Source organism: Neoarius graeffei, chromosome 10, assembly GCF_027579695.1.
Source record: "Neoarius graeffei isolate fNeoGra1 chromosome 10, fNeoGra1.pri, whole genome shotgun sequence".
NCBI classification, from domain to species: domain Eukaryota; kingdom Metazoa; phylum Chordata; class Actinopteri; order Siluriformes; family Ariidae; genus Neoarius; species Neoarius graeffei.
This window is the reverse complement of record NC_083578.1, coordinates 86,658,233-86,676,000: the sequence shown is the minus strand read 5'-3', so window position 1 is coordinate 86,676,000 and position 17,768 is coordinate 86,658,233. Positions and strand designations below refer to the sequence as shown.

At 39.9% G+C, this 17,768-nt stretch overlaps 1 protein-coding gene across 3 annotated transcripts in view; it reads left to right on the top strand.

Annotated features, from left to right (window-relative positions):
- The first annotated feature begins 3,114 nt into the window (after positions 1-3,114).
- The window catches only part of mob3a (MOB kinase activator 3A), a 36,101-nt gene continuing 21,447 nt past the window's right edge, over positions 3,115-17,768 (top strand). Inside the window, exon 1 of one of the 3 annotated variants that reach the window (XM_060932506.1) lies at positions 3,115-3,215. The gene's annotated coding sequence lies outside the window, so the exon portion shown is untranslated. The other 2 variants (XM_060932505.1, XM_060932504.1) reach the window with 2 other exon arrangements.

Sequence of the window (17,768 nt, the reverse complement as noted above, 5' to 3'; positions counted from 1 at the left end):
GTTGTGCTGGAACAAGTTTGGGCCTCCAGCTCTTTTCTTTTCCATCAGGATGGTGCAGGTGTGGAACCAGTTCTTCTTTGGTGCTTTTAGAAAACCATCTCAGGTTTAGACAGGTTTGAGAAGCAAATGTTACACAGTGGAAGTTGGGTTTTTTCTGTTGGGTAACATTTGCAGTGGAAAATCATGTCGGACAGAACACATGCTCGTCTGCGTGAAGCGATTTCTGATTTTATCAAAATGGTGGCGAATTTCTCCCATCAGTGATTCCAACTCTGGGATATTATATTACATTACAGGCATTTAGCAGATGCTCTTATACAACAGGACCCTGACATACGAAGGTACTTCAGAAAGTTCTCAGCCTCTCTCACTCACGAGAAAGATTGTTCTTGCATTATTTTTCAACATAGTCTCCTTTAACTTCAATGCACTTGGTCCACCGATGTTCAAGCTTCTCTATCCCTTCATGGAAGAAGGTCACATCTTGAGCCTCCAGATCTCCCTCGACAGCATGGATGACATCATCATCATCATCATCACCACTCTGAAAATGGCAAGTGAACCATGCAAGTGGGATTTCAGTTTGGGAAACAGACAGAAGTCAGATGGTGCCAGGTCGGGTGAGTAAGGTGCATGGAGCAACAGTTCAAAGCCAGGTTTGGCTGCTTCTGCCCCTGCCACCTGTGCTGTGTGGACGGGCGCATTGTCCTGGAGAAACCTCACGTCAACTCAAAGCTTTTTTTCCTCTCCTTTTTTATTTGATTGCTACTTTCATTTGAGTTTTTCTGTACAGTGATCTAAGGCTTTATAGTATACGGTTACGCCCCAAAATTGGAGTTAATTATGGCCCTTATTTTTGGGTGAGACCGAGAACTTTTTGAAGTACCTTCATATGTACCCACAGCAGCGAGCAGTTGGGGGTTAGGTGCCATGCTCAAGGACACTTCATCCATTCTTGCTAGTCCAGGGAATCAAACTGGTGACCTTTAGGTCTCAAAGCTGCTTCTCTAACCTTTAGGCAATGGCTTGCCCCAGCGATTTCGTCGTGTTCAAACATTTTCTAAGCCAAGCCAAGCCAAGAAGCCTTTATTTGTCACATGTACAGTACACTCAAGCACAGACTTCATCCCACAGTGAAATCCATCCTCTGCATTTATGAAGCAATGAACACACATGCACACACAAGTGAGCAATGAGCACACACACATACCCAGAGCAGTGGGCAGCTATGCTACAGCGCCCAGGGAGCAGTTGGGGGTTAGGTGCCGTGCTCAAGGATACTTCATCCATTCTTGCTAGTCCAGGGAATCAAACTGGTGACCTTTAGGTCTCAAAGTTGCTTCTCTAACCTTTAGGCAATGGCTTGCCCCAGCAATTTCGTCGTGCTCAAACATTTTCTAAGCCAAGCCAAGCCAAGCCAAGAAGCCTTTATTTGTCACATGTACAGTACACTCAAGCACAGACTTCATCCCACAGTGAGATCCATCCTCTGCATTTATGAAGCAGTGAACACACAAGTGAGCAATGAGCACATACACATACCCAGAGCAGTGGGCAGCTATGCTACAGCGCCCAGGGAGCAGTTGGGGGTTAGGTGCCTTGCTCAAGGGAATTGTAGCCTAAACTCAGGCCATGGCTGCCCCATGTTAACCTTGTCTTTGAACTGTGGGGGAAACCAGAACACCCAGAAGAAACCCATACAGAAAGGCCCCATCAGCCACTGGGCTCAAACCCAGAACCTTCTTGCTGTGCAGCAACAGTGCTAACCACTACACCACCATTACCCCTTTTCCACCAAAATCAGTTCCAGGGCTGGTTCACAACTCATTCAACTTGCGAGCCAGCTGAGAACCAGTTTGCTTTTCCATAGCTCGGGGTGCTAAGGGGAGCCACGTCATTATGTCACTGTATACGTCAGTTACATCACTGTGTTTGCATAAACCTTGGCGAGAACATTGAAGCAACAACAACACGGAGAAGAAGAAGCAGCAGCAACAACAACAACAACAATGGATGACTGCTGCTTTACTGCATCCATGATATCTCGTCGCTTATTTAAAAACGGCAACCTTTCACGGTCTTGCTATTGTTGTTGGTCTTAATAACTCTGCCCCCCCCCGCTGACGTAAGCGGTTCTTTCCTCTGGCCCAGCAAAGAGCTAGCCTGGGAAATTCCATGCTGCTTTGCACAATCGTTCCGATCTGAAAAGACAGCATGGAAACTATGGTCTAAAGGCTCGCCTGAGTTAGGGAGCCAATCAGAGAGTGGGGAGGGGTGGAAAGACGGTGACGCGTACTACTCGACAAACGGAAGCTTGTAGTTTATTTGGGACTGTTTACGGATCACATTTAACATGGCGGCAAGCGATACGAACCAAACTTTCGATCAAGCTTTGTCTTGCACAAACGGCAGTAATCGTTCGGTGCCATTGTTTTCCTGTTTTTGTTTTGCCTTCTCTTTCTCTTTCCTTCTCTTCTTCGTCGCTCTAACTACATCACCGGGTACAACTGCCATGATTGGCCATGGGCTACGTATACGCCAAATGATAGACATTCGCAACGTCCAATAAACGGCCGTTGACAATCGTAAACCACACCTCCCCTACGAGAAATTCAATAGACGGATTCCAGACCATATTTCACTTGTGATATGGTCTGGTGTTAACCAGACTAGCAAAGAGCTGGTGCTAGCCTGGAACCGGTTTTTCTGGCCCCAGAGCCAGTCAGTGGAAACAGAAAACCTGGTTCGAAACTAAGCACTGGCCCCGAACCAGCCCTGGAACTGATTTGGTGGAAAAGGGGCACATGGTTCCAGATTAGGTACCGCATCAGTGGAAAAGGGCTACTAGTTCCAGTGAAGGGAAACTGTATCCAAAGGGATGCAATATTCACACAATTGTGTGCTTCTAACTTTGTAGGAACCGTTTGAACAGTCAAGGATGCATCAAATCAGACAAGGGTTAAGCTTTGTTCAGAGTCAAACCTCTTTCTCTTTTCAGTTTAGTCACATTGGCTCGATCCCAAATCACCCTCTGCTCCCTCTATATATAAGTGCGTCACCCTTGTGTGTGAACCAGTGGTATTACGCCCTACGTAGTGCACTTTGGTTCCACCAGGGAGCCATTTCGGGATGAAGTGTGTCCAGTCGAGCTGCGTGACGTTGTCAGGAGAGGAAGTGGACTTTGTTCAGTCAGTGGGCTTCAAGACGCTTCAAAGGTTGCTCTCTTGAACAAACTGTAAATATAACCATCAGAAGCTTCATAAGTGTCTATGAATAGCGGCTGTGCTTATAACAGGAGTTCTTGGGGGACTAATAATGTAGCTTTTGGAGTTGTTGAACCTTTATTTTTTTTTCACATAAGCTACTTTAATAGCGTCCAAAAGGCGGTAACATCAAAGCGGAAGTGGAAAGTAGTCTCACTGATCCGCCTCAGGTCGGTAAGTTTGTTTCAACTTCTGTAGACGGAAATGTTGCTTATTAACGGATCATTAGGTCGCTGTTACATTTTAAAGCTTTAATTGGTTTTGGGAAAATAGTTATTGTGTTGTTTTCTAAGAAAAGGAAACGCCTTTTTTTTCTTTTCTTTTCTTTCTTTTTTGCCAGTGTGGTTTTATTTCCCCCCACACCCCAAAATACAGATTCAGATTACACTGTAAGATTAATTCCCTCACCGAACTTTCTGGAAGGTTCGAGTTATTCTGGAAAGGTTGATGATGATTATTGTTATTATTATTTAGGATGGACAGGTTTACTGTGACACACACACACTGTGTCCAACAGGTTGTGCGTTCACATGAAGCAGAGCAGAAACGCCCATATTATATTCATGTAAAGATTCAAACTCCACATTCAGGCACTAATAATTACACAATGTCCTCAAATATGGGGTTGTTTGTACACTAGCGTTCAAAAGTTTGGGGTCACTTTGAAATGTCCTTATTTTTGAAAGAAAAGCACTGTTCTTTTCAATGAAGGTCACTTTAAACTAATCAGAAATCCACTCTATACATTGCTAATGTGCTAAATGACTATTCTAGCTGCAAATGTGTGGTTTTTGGTGCAATATCTCCATAGGTGTATAGAGGCCCATTTCCAGCAACTCTCACTCCAGTGTTCTAATGGTACAATGTGTTTGCTCATTGCCTCAGAAGGCTAATGGATGATTAGAAAACCCTTGTACAATCATGTTAGCACAGCTGAAAACAGTTGAGCTCTTTAGAGAAGCTATAAAACTGACCTTCCTTTGAGCAGATTGAGTTTCTGGAGCATCACATTTGTGGGGTCGATAAAATGCTCAAAATGGCCAGAAAAATGTCTTGACTATATTTTCTATTCATTTTATAACTTATGGTGGTAAATAAAAGTGTGACTTTTCATGGAAAACACAAAATTGTCTGGGTGACCCCGAACTTTTGAACGGTAGTGTACTGTATGCTGCTTGTACTGACTTGCAGGATGAATTTATGGAACATGACTATTTTTGTTTTCTTCAAAAAAATATATATGAGTGATTCCACGCTTATGGGTACTGAAATGGGGACATGAACTTATTCAACTAAAACCATTTCTTTTTTTACCATCAGGTCACAAAACATGTAATCTTTAATGAATGATATGTTAAAAGATAACTTTAATTTTCTGAGATGTAATAAAAACATATTTATATGCCAAAGTCAAGCCTATGAGTTCCAAAATGATGTCTGTTACATTACTTCTGTTACGATTGTCCATCTCGCGTCTGTTACAAATGAATTACAATCTAGCTCTATACCATGTTAATCTTATTGAAAGAATGTGTATGTTTATTCTACTACACATGTTTATTAATTATATTTGCTAAAACATCACCTTCCTATGTTTCAAAAAGTAATTCTACATTGTTAAAATTGAGAATATATATGTCCACAACACTTCTGTTACGTTCTGACTTTGGCATATAAATATGTTTTTATCACATCTCAGAAAATTAAAGTTATCTTTTAACATATCATTCATTAAAGATTACATATTTTGTGACCTGATGGTAAAAAAAAAAAGAAATGGTTTTAGGTGAATTTTTAAAAATAAGTTCATGTCCCCATTTCAGTACCCATAAGCGTGGAATCACTCATATATATTTTTCCCATTTTAACTTCTTTAACTGATACAATACTGATTAGGATTTCAGAAATACTGTATATAATGTGAGGAGTACTGCGGTGGGTTTCCCAAAAGCCTCTTAATGCTAAGAGCATCTTAAGGGTTGTTTTACAATCAGGGTACAAAATTTGTGTCACAGGGGTCCAAAATTCAAATTGATTCAAACTGGTTCTTGTACCAGTTTTTAAGTGAAGGACGAGTTAAAGAACAGATAGGCATGTGTAATAGTTTGTATTATAACAAGATTAAGTTTAGCTTTAAGCAGGGCTGGGAGAAACAAATGAAGTGATTCTCGGAGAGGACTTTTTTTTGACAATTCAGAATCCACGACTTCCATAGTGCTTTTAAATATAAGGCTGTAAGCTTTGTGTTAGTTGTTGCTAATATTTATGTCCCAATAGCTTGACCACATTTTAGGATGAAAATAATCATTTTAGATATGTTATTTTATATTGAAAAATTAGCTGTCTCGGAGAGGATGTTTTTTTGACACAATTACATACTAATTTGATCAAAATAGTCTGAAAACTTACTGGCATTCAACATTAAAACTTAACTATGTTTCCAATGAAATGAAACCAAATATTTGTTTTATGGTAAAGAATGATTTAAGTGCATCCCTTTTGGAGCGACCTGTGGTCAAAAAAGCACTTTTTCTAAATGACACGAGTAATTTTGCTAAATATGACACACATTGCCATACATTCACCAAAAATAACGCTATCACCAAATTTTTTTTTTTTGCATGGTAAATAGAGCTATCACAGGGCTACAATAAACAACCAAGTTTATTTAGTCAAGCCTTTTGATATTGAAGATAATAAGTGTTAAATGTGATTTTTAGCTAGCGTACCCTGATTGTAAAACAACCCTTAAAGGAGAACTGAAGTCATTTTTAAACTTGCTTTATTTCTTAATTAACGAGTTATTCAATTACGTTTTCTGTTTTAGTAACCTTATATCGTGACTCGTATTGGCAACTATTTACAATTAAATATTATACTTATCGGCCTATTCGGTTTTTATGCATGTTGAATTTGGTGCGTTTGGTCCACGGCAGGCGTCGCTTATCCGCGCGATCTTCACGAGACTTCGAAACGTCAAGTGTCAGCCAGGTGTCAGTGCCGCCATTTTGAAAACTGTTTTCGAAATGAAATATTGCACAAAAACAAGTTTAAATGACGCTTACTTTTTTCAAACTTTCCTGATTGCTATCAAAACAAACAAAACTTCCGGCTTGATTACGTCAGCATTCGAAAGAGGCCGCGCGCGTCTTTTGGCAATGTTGGTAGATGTTGGTCACTTTGATTTCCGCTGTACGTTTTACTTCCGTCCTACAATGTCTCGCACAGGTCTCAACGAATCTCGTTTACGGCCGTTGCTTTGACATATGGACTGATATATTACAGAGCATATTTCAAACACTCATAATTTGCTATAGCAGCGACAAAATAGCGATCAAAAATGCATTCCGATATTTAATAAAATGAGAGAAATAGAATTTTGATGATAAAAAAATTGCCTTCAGTTCTCCTTTAACTAGGAGAGAGAGTGTTTATTGTGATGCTCACTCTACCATTTAACGATGATCTTTGTGCTACGTTGCTTTTAGGAAACTCACCCCGATGGGTATTGTTCCACCTATTACCCAGGTATGAAATAAAATGTTTTATAAGGTTAAACAAAGCAGAGAACAAGATTGAGGTTTTATAGACAAAAAGTATGATAAGACTTCGCAAAGAACAGAAAAGATATAAAAAGGCAAAGTAATTGCAAATCACAGAAAAGGTGAAGACTATCAGTAGCAGATGAATGAAGGGGCGGGGACGGGACCAAAACTGAAACTAGAAGGGCACTTGGTAGAATGCATACCTCCGCCAAGCTACGTTTAACAATTATTTCACAAAATCAAGTCGTACATGGGCTATAATCCATGTATGACAAGACTGAGTGGAATAACTGTTTTACCCTCTCCACATTCACTGATTTTGATAAACAGAACACTTTTTTTTTATTTTTTGCAAATTCGATCAATAAAAACTTCCGACAAAATAATTTCCGCTTAGAATGTAAACAAACCGGCGAAATGACAGGAGCAATTTGTGAAAAATGCAATAATAATTGAAAATTAAAAAAAAAACAAGATACGTTCTTACCATCAAATACTTTCATTCCATTTATTATTTTGTTGCTTTTTTTTTTTTATTTTTGGGGTTTTTGTTTTTGAGTAGGGTTTTTATTTCGTCCTCGGTTGCTTCAGCAACATGTTCTGCCATTTTGTTTTTCTCTACTCACGGTATATGAGCTGATATCCTAGTAGTAGAGTAGCCAATCAGAGCGCATGATTGCTCATATCCAATAAATGTGGATAGAATAAATTTGAATATCCTGAGGTTTCTATGTTTACATACAGTACATATCCGGGTTTGCATCAAAATCTAATCAATTGTTGCTTCGCCCATGGCTCGCCTTTCAAAATTTCTTCAAAATCTGTTCACTACTTTTTGAGTTACGTTACAAACAGAGATGAAAACATAAATAACGTCCTCCAATAAAGTTGCTGGACGTAACAGTCATGTATGAAAACCTAGACAAGCACAAAGACTTGAACATTTTTGAGAGGAGGAATTTGTGACACCTGGAAGTGTAAAAAAAAAAAGTCATGATGTCATTAATTGTATCAGTAGACCTGTTGTACAGTGTTAATGATGGTATGGTAAATCCTTATCATTAATCATTGCAATGTTGATATACCATGCTGTCCTGAACAAACACACACAAAATACTTTATAGGCAAATCTCAGTACTTGGCAGTAGGGATGTCCCGATCAGGTTTTTTTGCCCTCCGATCCGATACCGATCATTTGATTTTGAGTATCTGCCGATACCGAGTCCCGATCCGATACTTCTTATAATCCATAAAAAATAATAAAGACGAGGAAAGAAACGGATCCAGGATGTTCCTCATTTTTTTTAATTTAACACCTTATTTTAACATCCAACAACTCCGTTAGCAAACAGAGCACTTACGTGAGGTAGTTTGAACAATAAATAACAAATTAAAAACATAACCTTAAAATACCCGGCAGGAATGTAAACAAATAAAAATAATAATAATAAAACTGCCACAGTGCCAGTAATTTGCTTTTAAGAACGCATCTCACAGTGGTATACAGTAATTTCAATTAAGGAAATAAACGTTTTTCTTGATGAAAACAAGCATTTCTACCCTTTCAGGTTTGAGCCTGTTTTTGTCATCCAACACGTTTGCAACAGCACTAAAAACTCGCTGTATTGTGTCGGGTGTTTGTTTTTCAGGTGCCGTATCAGGTTTGTTGTATTAAATGCGGCCCTTTCCTGTCCACCCCTTGATATTCCAACTTTACATATTTCACAGTTTGCTATGGCAATGTTGTCATCAACTTTGAAATACTGCCACACCGCAGACATGCTTTGCTTTCCGCTTCGAACTGCTTCCGTGTTCAACTTCGCCGGCAACAGGCAGCCAATAACCAATAGCGTCTCCGCTACAAAGTGATGTCATGCCGCACGCGTTGATGTTGCTGTGTTGAGACAAGAGGTCTGGTCTCACTCTGTGCCAACGCATAGCTATTGATGTGTTAAAAATGAGAATATATTATATAGATATATATCCGATCCCTGATCGGGAGGTAATGCCCGATTCCGATCGAGTCTGAAACCACGTGATCGGGCCCGATTTCCGATCACGTGATCGGATCGGGACATCCCTACTTGGCAGCCATCTTGGTAAAGCACCCTGGCAATTATTTTAGGATAAGACGCCCAAGTGCCTATCTAAATGAATGGTGAGGGAGCCGTAACTGCATATTTTGCCCCTAAATAAGGTTTTCCCAACAGATTATACTTCTACTACACGTACTCAAGGTTGCTACAGGGTCATTATACTTCTACTACACATGCACAACACTGTGATTGCCTTAATGCTTTCTGGGGGGGGGTTTGGGAAGAGGAGGGATATGTGCGTACAACCTCCGTCTTTGGCATCAGGGCTGAACGATGTGGACAAAATTTCATATCTCGATATTCATGCCAGATATCTCGATATCGATACGATACGATATGACTACGGGTTCGGTGAAAACCAAGCATTTTTCAGAAAAATAAAAACACCATAATACAAAAAAATGTGGAAAGTGCAGTTTTATTTTTAAGAACTCTCTGCCAGTCATCAACATTAACATAAATTATAATTACATAAATTATTTATAACGCTTGTCCAGCGTCCGAGCCATTTTTTTTTTTTTTTAAGCCCTCTTTCGAGACTGTGTACACAGGTGCCATGTCTTTTGCAATGTGGTATGTTATAGCGTCTGTAATTTCTTTGTCTGGTGGACGTCGGCTCGTACGGTGTAACGCTACTGAATGCATCAGCAATCAAACTTTGCTTTGGCTTATTTTGGGATGACTGAGAAGTCCCCGGTGTTTCTCTCATTGTCATGCACTCTTCGTGCAGCATGCGATGGTGTTTCAAGTGGTGAAACGTGTTTGTTGTGCTACCTTGCTTCGTCACAATTTTTGCTAAGCGCGACCTGCACAACACCTCGCTCTGGTTAACATCGTCCTTTTTGAATCCAAAATGCCTCCAAATAATGGAGGATGATTTGTGTTTTGGCACCAAGTCAGATTCTGCACCGCCACCGGCCGCATTATCTTCCGCACTCCATTTTCTTTCTTTCTTTTTAATTTCCCTGCTGTGTCTGTAGTGTGTGCGCAAGCGTCGGTCTCCGTCTCCCTCACTCCTGCCCTCATATGTTTGTCATTGGTTGGCTTCAGCTGTCGATCCACAGCAAGCATGAAATAAGGTTTGTGGTTGGCTGGCCTTAGCGGTGCATTCAAGGGCAATCGTAAAAATGATGTTTGTTGTGACTGCCAGAGCTGTACATGCAGGGCGAGCGCGGGGAGGGGAAATCTATATCGTCTATATCGTTGCTTTTTCGATATTAATATCTTGAATGTTCATATCTACCGTAGATATAGATACGATCACGATGTATCGTTCAGCCCTATTTGGCGTTACAGAATTTTCCCAAAGGTTTCTGTTCAGGATTCTGAAAGTGTAACTTCTCGGAGACGTGTAAATTCCCCCAGCACCCCGAAGTGTTAGTCAGGGTAGTTCAGTAATTTCCCATTCTATGGTACTCTGGGATATTTTTATAACAGAACGTTAATCTGAAACGCATGACGCACAGAAGGACATTTCTCTGCTCACTCAATGGCCTATTTTGGTTTTTATTCTTTCATGTTAACTTCCTTAATGCAATTAGACCTTTATTTTTACACGTGGGAGCGGTGTTACGGTCTCTAACGCCATCATGTCTGTATCTTGCGTTTTCTTTGTTTTATAATGCGTGTAGTGGGAAATATATCAAGCGTGAAAATATCCAGGAAAAAAATCTTATACAGTACGTAATTCAGCATCCCGAAGATTACGTAAACACGGGTCCTTGAAATCCTTGAAAGTTTGTGGATTTGAGGGGGAAAAAAAAGATCAAGGCCTTGAAAGTTTTTAAAAATATTTGTTATTCCACGAAATCGAGTCGTACACGAGCTGATAGCCGACGAGGCGCGTAGCACCGAGTCGGCTATAATCCATGTACGACGAGACTGAGTGGAATAACTGTTTTATTCTATCCACATTCACTGGATTTTGAGAAACTGAGTATGTTTTATTTTTTGCAAATTTGATCAGTAAAAATTTTACACAAAACGTCAGACAAAATCATTTCTGCTTAGAATGTAAACAAATCTGCGAAATGACAGGAGCAATTTGTGAAAAATGCAATAATAATTCTTGAAAAAACGTTCTTACCATCAAATACTTTTATTCCATATTTTGTTGCCTTTTATTTTTGGGGTTTTTGTTTTCGAGTAGAGTTTTTATTTCATCCTCAGTTGCTTCAGCAACACGCTCCACCATTTTGTTTTTCTCTACTCATGGTATATGAGCTGATATCCTAGTAGTAGAGTAGCCAATCAGAGAGCGCGATTGCTCATATCCAGTGAATGTGGATGGAATAAACATAAATAGACATGGATCATTGAAAGTCATTGAATTTATGTATCTTGTGCAAAAATAGAAATCGAAGACCCTCAGACGGCACTGCATCAAGAACTGTCGTTCATCATTCGCTGATATAACCACATGGGCTCGGGATTAAAGCGAGACTGCCTTTCAGATTTTAAGTGCAGGTCTTAAAAAGAATTTTCCCGACATCCAATTATTTTTGTTTAGTGGATTGAAAGCTACTGAATTCAATTCACAGACTTCCAATTTTAGTATTTTTATTAAAAATAGAACAACTAATTAATGACTCTCTCCACGTGGTCTGAAATTCTCCGCTGTTTTTTTTTCTGCTTCACCATGACCTAATTCAAGATACTACGTCATGCATCACGTGGTGGGCTTTCCCCGTTCGCGCAAGGCATTGTGGGATACAAATTTGAAACGGGAGAGAAAAATGGAGGACGTGAGTGTGCGAATGAAATGTGAAAGACCGACTACAGTAAAGCCTAGGTCACAACCGGCCATATGTGCTCTTACAGCCGGTCTACGTGCAAAAAACGCAAGAAACGCACGGAGGGCGCGCGTGAAATGCACGGAGGGCGCGCGTGTGACGTGCTGATTTTCGAGCCGCAGACTGGCCGCAGACCAATCGCAGAGGTTCTTTGTCATGTCAAACAAACTCTGCGGGCGCTTACGTTTTTTTTCAGGTTGCAAGACAAACTTACGGCCAACATGCGTCTTTCTCCACGAACAACAAAAACGCAGCGATTTGGGGAAACGCCAAAAAATCGTACATCCGGTTGTGACCTAGGCTTAACGGAAAGCGAGAAGAAAAGACGTTATGTTATATACGAAGGAAAGGAAACGCAGGACCAAACTAATAAATATCGGCGCTCAGCGAGCACCTCGGTGTGATCAGCTGTTCGTTTAGCGACAGAATGATGGAACTGTCAGTGCACGCTCAAAGGGAAACCTGCACATGCGCAAACACACACGGACTTCCTCTGTCTGCTTGACTGCGCGGTGCGAGCGATTTCATGCACATTATTTGCTTTAATCCCGTCAAATTAAATAACTTCCCAGCCACAGAACAGAACGGACTGATATTTTGTGAGATATTACAGAAATAAACATATATCACAATGACCACATTTCAGACGGAACTAAATTTCACCGATTTTATGAAATCGAAAGGCCGTCTCGCTTTAACTTTGTTAAGCGTTTGTTAAGCTCTACAAGATGGAGTTACATCTGTCACACTTTCTTGAGCCAGGTGGCATTTATTTGTCTCTTCATTTGGCCATGATCATGAAAACTGTTATGTGTTATGAAGCTGGTGCTAATGAAATAAACGAGCAGCTCTTCGGCTCGTAAGTCTCCATCACTCAACTGACACGGTGTTTTGCTGTGCTGTGTTGGAGAAGCCAAGACACCACATGGTCTGCCATCACTGTAACAGCAAAATTGTGAAGTCTTGACACGTTCGAGCCTCTCTCTCTGTTTAATTGTTGACTGTGAGCTTTAGTAAAGCCTGCTAGTTCTCGTTATATAAAAATTCTTCGTGCTGTAACAGTAATCAAGACGATGTCTGATCCGTGTCTCAGACTGTGCTGTGCTGGGGCCTTGAATTTCATGGACTTGGGCCTTGAAAGTCCTTGAGTTTGATGTTTAAGAAGGCGTGGGAACCCTGCTAAAGCCGAGACACGTGCTGAAAAACTGTAAACCAATAATGTTTAATTATTAAGCACGCAATATTGGTGTTGCGGACAGTGGAAAACATCACGACTGCCTTTGCGTTTCATTCGAGGCTCCATACGTAGGGTTTAGTTTGTTTCCGTCAAACCCTGGTGCATTTCCCTCTCAGTGGGGTAAGAACACAGCAGTCCAGCAATCCGCACCCAGGCTGAGAGCGTCTGAGCCTGTCTGAGGTGATGATTCAAAAGAAAGTGATTCAACTCTGATTCAGTCTGACCGCAGGAAGTGAATCAGATGTGTGTTTTGGGTAAGAGGTTTTTATTTTTATTTTTTATAGTTGTGAGCAGCTGAACTGAGCCAAAGGACAGAGCTGGCGTCCTGCAGAAAGACAGTGTGGTCTGGAGATTTTATCAAGAGGAAATCTGAGTACACTAGATGTGAGACACAATTTTTAAACTAGAGCGGCGGCTACAACTATCGACAGTCCGTAATTATCGACACCTTTTCGGATTTACCAATAAAAAACAATTTTACAAAGGTGAGTTTCAGTTCCAACAGTCATTACTGGTTAATTAATGAACCAGAAGACCCCGTCCCCCCTTTGATGACGCAGCTCGTTACCTGAGATGAAATTATTTATTTAGCACAATCAGCAATTTTTCGGAAAACCCGGACATTATCATCGCAGGTACTGTAAGCATGGTGGAAAGATGACGGACATGTTTTTACTGATCAAATTCACCGACATTTCACGATCTCCTCGTCGAAACCTACTTTGTTTCTGACTCTTTCATTCATTCGACAGTCGCCATTTTGTATCTAAACGTGCGTTTGAGAGTCACGTGAGGTGTCGATAATAGTGATCACTTTCACCGGTGTCCACCATTATAGACACCCTGTGGAATTAAGGGACATTTACAACTGTTATGGATCCATCTTTGGGTAACATTGTTGAAGTACTTTAAAAAAAAAAAAGTGCTGTGATTTTTATAATTTTTTTTTTTTCTGATTCATAACAGAATGGAATGTTTATAGAGTACTTGGAATCTGATTGCAATAAATAGAATTAGACCAGAATTAAATTTCGAGCATATAAAAAAAATTACATGCTTGAAATATTCAGATTTTTCTATTCCATTCAGAAGATTTTTTTGCAGTTTGTTGTAAATATCGACCACATATTACAATAATCAGTAGACATTTTATATTTTGGTTCGAGGAATGACATGCAACCTTTGACCTGGATGTTCATGCGATTACAATATCAATTGCCTGTTGACATTTATTGGTAAACTACAAAACTAGAAATTAATACAAACAACAACGAATGATTAACAAAATGTGATCTACGGAAATGCTCAGTGGGTAGAAAGTGGAACAAAAATATTTTCTGTCACAGGTTAAACATCAGTTCATTTGTTTACAAACATTAGAATTACTTCCTCATTTACGTAAACACCGACATCCATATATTTATATAAAATACATTTTGTACTAAATATACGTTTATGTAAAACAATGTTTAAATAAAAACTGTTTTGTTAATACCACATACCGATTTTATTTATTTATTTTAAATAAATAATCATCTGGATGTCGATAACTGTGGACAAAGGTGTCAGTAATTGTGGAACGGTGTCAATAACTGGACAAAAGTGTCTAATTGTGGAACAGTGTTCGATAACTAACTGTGGACAAAGGTGTCAATAATTGTGGAATGGTGTCTAACTGTGGACAAATGTGTTGATAATTGTGGAACGGTGTCTAACTGTGGACAAAGGTGTCAATAATTGTGGAATGGTGTCGATAACTGGACAAATGTGTTAATTGTGGAACAGTGTCTAACTGTGGACAAATGTGTTAATTGTGGAACGGTGTCTAACTGTGGACAAATGTGTTGATAATTGTGGAACGGTGTCTAACTGTAGACAAATGTGTTGATAATTGTGGAACGGTGTCTAACTGTGGACAAATGTGTTGATAATTGTGGAACGGTGTCTAACTGTGGACAAATGTGTTGATAATTGTGGAACGGTGTCTAACTGTGGACAAATGTGTTGATAATTGTGGAACGGTGTCTAACTGTGGACAAATGTGTTGATAATTGTGGAACGGTGTCTAACTGTGGACAAATGTGTTGATAATTGTGGAACGGTGTCTAACTGTGGACAAATGTGTTGATAATTGTGGAACGGTGTCTAACTGTGGACAAATGTGTTGATAATTGTGGAACGGTGTCTAACTGTGGACAAATGTGTTGATAATTGTGGAACGGTGTCTAACTGTGGACAAATGTGTTGATAATTGTGGAACGGTGTCTAACTGTGGACAAATGTGTTGATAATTGTGGAACGGTGTCTAACTGTGGACAAATGTGTTGATAATTGTGGAACGGTGTCTAACTGTGGACAAATGTGTTGATAATTGTGGAACGGTGTCTAACTGTGGACAAATGTGTTGATAATTGTGGAACGGTGTCTAACTGTGGACAAATGTGTTGATAATTGTGGAACGGTGTCTAACTGTGGACAAATGTGTTGATAATTGTGGAACGGTGTCTAACTGTGGACAAATGTGTTGATAATTGTGGAACGGTGTCTAACTGTGGACAAATGTGTTGATAATTGTGGAACGGTGTCTAACTGTGGACAAATGTGTTGATAATTGTGGAACGGTGTCTAACTGTGGACAAATGTGTTGATAATTGTGGAACGGTGTCTAACTGTGGACAAATGTGTTGATAATTGTGGAACGGTGTCTAACTGTGGACAAATGTGTTGATAATTGTGGAACGGTGTCTAACTGTGGACAAATGTGTTGATAATTGTGGAACGGTGTCTAACTGTGGACAAATGTGTTGATAATTGTGGAACGGTGTCTAACTGTGGACAAATGTGTTGATAATTGTGGAACGGTGTCTAACTGTGGACAAATGTGTTGATAATTGTGGAACGGTGTCTAACTGTGGACAAATGTGTTGATAATTGTGGAACGGTGTCTAACTGTGGACAAATGTGTTGATAATTGTGGAACGGTGTCTAACTGTGGACAAATGTGTTGATAATTGTGGAACGGTGTCTAACTGTGGACAAATGTGTTGATAATTGTGGAACGGTGTCTAACTGTGGACAAATGTGTTGATAATTGTGGAACGGTGTCTAACTGTGGACAAATGTGTTGATAATTGTGGAACGGTGTCTAACTGTGGACAAATGTGTTGATAATTGTGGAACGGTGTCTAACTGTGGACAAATGTGTTGATAATTGTGGAACGGTGTCTAACTGTGGACAAATGTGTTGATAATTGTGGAACGGTGTCTAACTGTGGACAAATGTGTTGATAATTGTGGAACGGTGTCTAACTGTGGACAAATGTGTTGATAATTGTGGAACGGTGTCTAACTGTGGACAAATGTGTTGATAATTGTGGAACGGTGTCTAACTGTGGACAAATGTGTTGATAATTGTGGAACGGTGTCTAACTGTGGACAAATGTGTTGATAATTGTGGAACGGTGTCTAACTGTGGACAAATGTGTTGATAATTGTGGAACGGTGTCTAACTGTGGACAAATGTGTTGATAATTGTGGAACGGTGTCTAACTGTGGACAAATGTGTTGATAATTGTGGAACGGTGTCTAACTGTGGACAAATGTGTTGATAATTGTGGAACGGTGTCTAACTGTGGACAAATGTGTTGATAATTGTGGAACGGTGTCTAACTGTGGACAAATGTGTTGATAATTGTGGAACGGTGTCTAACTGTGGACAAATGTGTTGATAATTGTGGAACGGTGTCTAACTGTGGACAAATGTGTTGATAATTGTGGAACGGTGTCTAACTGTGGACAAATGTGTTGATAATTGTGGAACGGTGTCTAACTGTGGACAAATGTGTTGATAATTGTGGAACGGTGTCTAACTGTGGACAAATGTGTTGATAATTGTGGAACGGTGTCTAACTGTGGACAAATGTGTTGATAATTGTGGAACGGTGTCTAACTGTGGACAAATGTGTTGATAATTGTGGAACGGTGTCTAACTGTGGACAAATGTGTTGATAATTGTGGAACGGTGTCTAACTGTGGACAAATGTGTTGATAATTGTGGAACGGTGTCTAACTGTGGACAAATGTGTTGATAATTGTGGAACGGTGTCTAACTGTGGACAAATGTGTTGATAATTGTGGAACGGTGTCTAACTGTGGACAAATGTGTTGATAATTGTGGAACGGTGTCTAACTGTGGACAAATGTGTTGATAATTGTGGAACGGTGTCTAACTGTGGACAAATGTGTTGATAATTGTGGAACGGTGTCTAACTGTGGACAACGGTGTCGATAATTGTAGAACGGTGTCACGTGATCTGATACGCTAAGTAATCTACTCATTTTTTCCCAGTGGAAGTTTGAGTAATTATTCATACACGATTTACATATTGAAAGTCTTTTCTACTTTTGCAACGGCCAAAAGATCGTTAAGGTGTCGATAATTGTAGCCGCCGCTCTAGTTGTATAGAATTATCTAGTCATTTCTTGAGCTCTAAGCTTTTTGTTTCCCAGCCAACGGATGAGAGTTCATGAGGATGTTTTCAGCACTACACTCGCCTCAGATAACACTCTGTTGCTTTGAGTATAGATTAAAGGTGTGAAAGTGCTCTTCGACCAAATGTTGTAGTCAAACTAGAGACGTGTTTCTGCTTAGAAACTCGACAAAACCCCACGAACAATCACAAGGCTGAAGTCACTTACCTCTTATTGCTTGTAGTGAAGCTTAATAAAGCTGTGTATTCTTCTTGCTCTGTAATCAGGTGCTTTACCACAGGAAAAGCTGAACGATCCTGATTCTCATCCTTTTCATTGTTGTGTTCAGTTCTGCTTAATTGACG